The 7500-nt window shown below is 45.1% G+C and overlaps 1 protein-coding gene across 7 annotated transcripts in view; it reads right to left on the bottom strand.

The window, feature by feature from the left end:
• Positions 1-7500, bottom strand: part of spir (spire type actin nucleation factor) — a 317528-nt gene that overhangs the window by 278346 nt on the left and 31682 nt on the right. The window lies entirely within an intron of this gene.

Raw genomic sequence — 7500 nt, forward strand, 5'->3', positions numbered from 1 at the left:
ACAACAAAATTCATAATAACAAGGAAAGGGGAAATAAAGTCGATAATTAAACAATACATGACGAAATGAGAATCAATAATGATAAAGTTCGTGGAAATCTGAAAAAAATAAAACTCAAAAAGAACGAAACCAAAACAGAAGAAACACGGCCAAACCCAAAAATGGAAAGCGGATACAAAAAAAAAAAAAAAAAAAAAAAAAAAAAAAAATATATATATATATATATATATATATATATATAATATATATATATATATATATTTATATATATATATACATATATAATATATATATATATATATATATATATATATATATATATATATATATATATATATATATATATATATATATATATATATACAAACAACAGCAAATAGCAAACAATATAAATAAACAAAAAAATATATAATAAAAAAACAGAAACAAAAACAATATTAATAAAATATACATATATATATATATATATATATATATATATATATATATATATATATATATATATATATATATATATATATATATATATATATATATATATATATATCATATATATATATATAAATATATACATATATATATATATGATATATATATATATATATATATATATATATATATATATATATATATATATATAATATATACATATATATATATATATATATATATATATATATATATATATATATATTATATATATATATATGTATATATATATAATATATATATATATATATATATATATATATATATATATATATATATATATATAATAAATCAACAACAGCAACAACAATAATAAACAAAAAATATAAAAAAAAAATCATCATCATCATCATTATCATCACAACTCTCCTGCCGCTGACATCACAACGCCTCCTCCCCCACCCCCACCCCCATCAAGAGGAACGATTAAAGGCAAACATCACGGCTTCTCCCATTAGGACCCCCCACTCCCCTTCCATCCTTCTAACTCTTTCCAACCCCCCTACACCCCTGTCTCCAACATCTCCTTCTTAACCCCCTCCCTCTCCCCCACCTCTTCCCCCACTCCCAACCCCCAAACTCCCCCTTAACCCCCACTATCCTTCCCCACTCCCTTCCCCATTCTCTCCCTCTTCCCCCTTCCTCCCACACCCCTCCCCCCTTCCTCACACCATATCCCCCTCCCTTTCTCGGTACTGAAGCAGGTCAGGGTTCGAGTCACGAGTCACGGGTCACGAGTCACGGGTCACGAGTCACGGGTCACGTGTCACGGGTCACGGGTAGGAGCAAGAGAGAAAGAGGTGGGGGGAGGAAAGGGAGATGGGGAAGGAGGAGGCAGGAGGGACGGAGGAGGAAAGAGGGGAGGGAGAGGAAGGAGGAGGAAAGAGGGGAGGGAGAGGAAGGAGGAGGAAAGGGAGGAGGGAGAGGAAGGAGGAGGAAAGGGAGGAGGCAGAGGAAGGAGGAAAGGGGAGGAGGGAGAGAGAGGAAGGAGGAGAAAGGGGGAGGAAGGAAAAGTAAAGCGGTAGAGAGGGAGGAAGGAGGAAGAAAGGGGGGAGGAAGGAGGAAGAAAGGGGACAGGGAGAGGGAGGATTGGAAGGGAGGAGGGAGAGGAAGGAGGAAGGAAGAGGGAAGAGGAGAGAGGTAGGAAGGAGGAGGAAAAGGGGAAAGAAGGAGGAAAGGGGGAGGGAAAGGAATGAAGGAGGAGGGAAGGGGAGAGAGAATGAAGGAGGAGAGGAGGAGAGGGAAGTTGCCAAGGGGTCAGTAAGTCACGGGTCATGTGAAGTGGGGGGGTTGGGGGAGGGGGAGAGGGAGGGGGAGGGGTAAGTTGGTGTACCGCGTTGTCTCCAATGACTCTGGATTTTACCTAATTGTATTGTCATGTTACTTGCATGTATTTCTTTATTCTCTTTCTTTTCCTCTTTCTTTCCTTATTTTCTTTCTTCCTTTCTTTTATTCTTTTCTCTTTTTTCAGTCTGCCTGCCTCTCCCTCGCACTCACTCACTGACTCACTCTCTTTCTCTCCCTCTCTCTCTTTCTCTTCCTCTCTCTCTCTCCCTTCCGCTTTCTTCTCCCTTTCTTTTCTCTCCCTCCCTCCCTCTTTCTCTCCCTCCCTCCCTCTTTCTCTCCCTCCCTCTCCCTCCTCTCCCACCCCCAAAGAAACCCAGAATCCCTTCCCACCAATTCCCCCCTCCTTCCCCCTCTCCTCCCCTCCCGCCCCTCCTCCCCTCCTTCCCCCCTCCCCCGCTGGCCACTCCATCCCCCTCCATCGATAACCCCCTCCCTCTCCCTCCCTCCCCCTCCTCCTGCCCCTCCTTCCCCCTCCCCCGCTGGCCACTCCATCCCCCTCCATCGATAACCCCCTCCCTCTCCCCCTCCCCCTCCTCCCCATCCTCCCCCCCCCCCTCCCCCCCGCTGGGCACTCCATCAGCCCGCGACAAAAGCGGCCATGCTAATTTTTAACTTATTGTGTCCGTAACTTGGCGAGTTTCTCTCTTCCACCCGCGGGAACTTTGGCGCATTTCGAGGAGAGGGAGGGAGGGGGGGGTGTTGGTGGTGAAGGTGGTGGTGGTGGTGGTGGTGGTGGTGGTGGTGGTGTGGTGGTGGTGGTGAAGGTGGTGGTGGTGGTGAAGGTGGCGGTGGTGTTGGTGGTGTTGGTGGTGGTGGTGTTGGTGGTGGTGTGGTGGTGAAGGTGGTGATGATGATGATGATGATGATGATGATGATGATGATGATGATGATAGTGGTGATGATGGTAGTAGTGATGGTGATGGTAGTGGTGATGGTGATGGTGTGATGGTGAGATATAGATAACGGTAATGATAGTGATAACGATGATAATTATGGTGACGGAAATAATACCGATAACAACAGTAATAATGAGAGTGACAATGATGGTGACAGCAAGCTAATAGTGATACTCATAACAGTGACGGTGCTAACACAATGATAATGATAGTGACGGAAGGATAGTGACCGTGCCAAGTGTTAAATACCGATGGTGACCGACGATGATTATAAAGAGAAGATGGTGACAGCGACAGACACAAGAGGAGGACAGAGATAGACAGCGATAACCTCTCCCGAACCCCGGTCGACAAGAACAGACAGACAAACAGACATGATAAAATGATAATAATAATAATAATAATCATAATAATAATAATAATAATAATAATAATAATAATAAAATAATAATAATAATAACAACAACAATAATAACAGTCTAACGAAGGACAGACAAATTTAGAAACAGGACAAACACACATAAACAACCACCAATACAGACAGATCACACAAGAATAACAAACACAGATATAACATCACAACAAAAGAAAATAAAAGAAAATAGAAGATAAAGCCAGTCAAACAGCAGACATCCCAGCTGCACGCGGCACAGGAGCCTCCCCCCCCCCCCCAAATGCCCCCCCCCTTCTCCCACCTCCCTCTCATATCCTTCAATTATGCTCCTTCTTTTCCTCCTCCTCCTCCTCCTCCTCCTCCTCCTCCTCCTCCTCCTCCTCCTCCTCCTCCCTCCTCCCCCTCCTCCTCCTCATCCACCTCTTCTTCTCCCTCCTCCTCCTCAATATTCTTATCATTATCATTTATAATTATTATCATTACTATTATTATTATTATAATCATCATCATCATATGAGACAATAATAATAAAATAAAAAAATAATAATAATAATGATAATAATACAAATAATAATAATAACAATAATAACAATAACATCAATAATAATAATGATTACATAATAATAATAATAATAATAATAATAATAATAATAATAATAATAATAATAATAATAATAAAGTTAATTATAACAATAATAACAATAATAATAATAATAACAACAACAGTAATCGTAGTAACAACAACAATAACATTAACAATGATAATGATGATGAAAAAAAAAGATAATGATGATGATGACACTCGCCCACGGTGCCACCACGATACGCACGGTGCGTATCACGTGATCCGGAAATGGACAGGCAAGTGCCACGACAGGAAGGCACTCCGTGACATCTCCCTCCCTCGCCCTCCATCGCCCTCTCCTCCCCCCTCCCCCCTCCCACCTCCCCCACCCTCCAGTCCCATTTGAGGCGTTATCAGAAGATATCATGTATTATGCGTTGTTTTTGTTGTTGTTGTTGTTCCCGATCTTATCCTCGTTTTCTTCTCCTTTCTCCCTTTCCTCTCCCATCCCTCTCTCCCTTCCTCCCTTTCTCCAACCTCCACCTCAACCTCCTTCCCTTCCCACTCCTCCCCACTCCTCCTCCTCCCCACTCCTCCTCCTCCTCCTCCTCCTCCTCCTCCTCCCTCCTCCCTCCTCCCTCCACACTCCTCCTCCTCCTTCCCTTCCCCCCCCCCCCGGTATTACCTGAAGATATTAAGTGTCTCATCTTCCAGCTAGCAACAGAGTGTCCGATTCCAGCAGTAGAAAACATGTTTAGGTTTCTCGGTCTGTTTCTGTTTCTGTTTCTCTGTTTGTCTGTCTGTCTCTGTCTGTCTGTCTGTCTGTCTGTCTGTCTGTCTCCTCCCCTTCTCTCTCTCTCTCTCTCTCTCTCTCTCTCTCTCTCTCTCTCTCTCTCTCTCTCTCTCTCTCTCTCTCTCTCTCTCTCTCTCTCTCTCGCTCTCTCTCTCTCTCTCTCTCTCTCTCTCTCTATCTTCCCCATCTTTCTCTCTTTCCCTCTCTCTTTCCCATCTTTCCATCCTTCCCTCCCTCCTCTCTCTCTCTCCCTCCCTCCTCTCCCCCTCTTCCTCCTTCCTTCCCTTCTTCCCTCCCCTTCCTTCTTCTCCTCCTCCGTTCTTTCTCCCACACTCACCCCCGCCCCCCCCCCTTCTCCCGTCCCCACCAACACGCGAAGGCTGTGTACGACCCCATGTGCACCATTTTGTACCAACAACACGCGACGGGGCCTTACGTGTAGACATAACACTAGACTAGTTGTACACACGGATCTGTGCGTGTGTGTGTACGCATGCATGGTTAAGTGCGCAGATAACGGATGGAAAGAGATGTGAGATACGGAATGGGGGGGGATAGGGAGGGAGGGAAGGAGGGAGGAAAGGAGGGAAGGAGCGAAGGAGGGAGGAAAGGAGGAAAGGAGGGAGAAGGGGGGGAAAGGAGGGAAGGAGGGAAGGAGGGAAGGAGGGAGGAAAGGAGGAAAGGAGGAAGAAGGGGGGAAGAAAAGGGGAGGGAAAGGGGAGGGAAGGAGGGAGAGATAGCGAGAGATGAACGGAGTAAAGGGAAGGGAGGAAAGGAGAGTGAAGGAGGGGGAGACAGGGAGATAGGGAGGGAGAGAACAAAGGGAAGAGAGGAAAGGAGAGGTAAGGAGGGGGAGACAGGGAGATAGGGAGGGAGAGAAGAAAGGGAAGGAGGAGGGAGAGAAGAAATGGAAGGGAGGAGGGGGAGGGGGAGGGGGCTTAATTGCCTACACATGAAGCGTGTGCGCTGAAAGAGGGATGAATTACGCACATGCTTAGGCCTAATGAGGAGACAGGGAGCATAATTATGGGGGGGGGGGGGGAGAAAGGGAGAAGGGGGTGGCTGAGGAAGGGAGAAAGGAGGGAGAGAGAAAGAGAAAATGAAGGAGGAGGGGAAGGAAGGAGGAAGAGAAAGAAAGAGGAAGGGAGAAAGGAGGGAGAGAGAAGAGAAAACGAAGGAAGGAGGAAGAGAAAGAAAGAAAAAGGCAAGGAGAAAGGAGGGAGAGGGAGGGGAAGAATGTAAGGAGGCAGAAGGGACGAAAGAGAGAAGACAAACGATTGGGAGAAAAGGAGAGGAAGGACGGAAGAAGGGAGAGAGGGAGGGAGAAAACGAAGTAAAGAAGAAGGGAGGGAGGGAGGGAGGAAGGAAGGACGGACGACGAAAGGAAGAAAGGAATAAGGGAGGGAGGGAGGGACGAAGAAAGGTTGAAGGGAGGGAGGGAGGGAGGAAGGACGGACGACGAAAGGAAGAAAAGAATAAGGAGGGAGGGGAGGGAAGAAGAAACGAATAAGGGAGGGAGGGAAGAAAGGAAGAAGGAACGCAGGGAAGAAAGGAATAAGGGAGGGAGGGAAGAAAGGAAAAAGGAAGGGAGGGAGAGACGAAAAAAAGGAAGAAGGGCGGCAAGGAGGGAGGGAACAAACAGGTGCAAAGCGGCCAACAGGAAGAGGCCAAGACAGGTGCTAAACGGGAGGAAGCGAACAGAATAGGATCAGGGGACAAGGCCAAGAATAAATTAGATTAAAGTGACGTGCGGAATTTTGTGGGAATAGGCCTATTGATAGTAAAAGTTAGATATTGTAATCGTAATCATAACAGAAACAATGATGATGATGATGGTGGTAACAACGACGACAAGAATAACAATAAAATTAGATGATGGTGGTGATAATATTAATGATAACAATTATAATGATAGCATTAGCAATTATAATAAATACCAGAATATAAAAAAGAGGGAGAGAGGGAGAGAGGGAGGGAGGGAGGGAGGGAGGGAGGGAGGGAGGGAGGGAGGGAGGAAATGAAGGAGGGAGGGAGGGAGAAAGAGAAATAGAGATAGAAAGAGAGAGAGTGAGAGAGAGAGAGAGAGAGAGAGAGAGAGAGAGAGAGAGAGAGAGAGAGAGAGAGAGAGAGAGAGAGAGAGAGAGAGAGAGAGAGAGAGAGAGAGAGAGAGAGAGAGAGAGAGAGGGGGGAAGGAAAGAAGAGAAAGAAGAGACAGAGAAAGATAGACAGAGAGAACTAGAACAAGAAAGAGAAAAAGAGACACAGGGAGAGAGAAAAGGGATATCTTCCAACGGACAGAATGCGATGAGAAGAGGAGGAACGAATGGAATGTCCGAAAGAATGGAAAGGGTGTCGCCGAGGAATGGGGAATGGAGGAGACAGAGAGAGACAGAAAAAAATGCGATATGAAAAAAGACCTAAAAGAGGGAAGGGAATGGGTAGATAAAAAGGACATGGGACACAGGAGAGAATAGAAGACAATGAAGAAAGTGGAAGAGACGGAGGAACAGAAAAAAATATGTGATACGAAAGAACAAGAATAAAAGGGGGAGGAAGGAGAAAGAGAATATCAAAGAAAATGGAACAGAAAAAAAGAGAAATGGGGAGATAAATACTAGATAAAAAATACTAGAGAAATATGAAACGAAGTAAAAAGCAATAGGAGAAGAAAGAGAACAGAAAACAAAAGACGAACAGGGAATGGAAATAAGAAATAAAAACAAACAAGAACAGGAAGAAGGAGCACTAGAAGGTAACGGACGATGCGAAGCGAGGCAGGGGTGAGACGAGACGAGACAAAACGAGGCAAGAGCGAGGCGAGACGAGACGAGAAGCGGCAAGAGCGATGCGAGACGAGACGAGAGCGAGGTGGAAAGAGGTGAACGGGGCAAGAGCGAGACAAAACGAGACAAGAAAGAGGCGGAAAGAGGTGAAACAAGGCAAGAGCGATGCGAGACGAGACGAGAAGCGGCAAGAGCGAGGCGAGGCGAGACGAGAGCGAGCCGAGACGAGGCGA

Source organism: Penaeus vannamei, chromosome 3 (genome assembly GCF_042767895.1).
Source record: "Penaeus vannamei isolate JL-2024 chromosome 3, ASM4276789v1, whole genome shotgun sequence".
Classification (NCBI taxonomy): domain Eukaryota; kingdom Metazoa; phylum Arthropoda; class Malacostraca; order Decapoda; family Penaeidae; genus Penaeus; species Penaeus vannamei.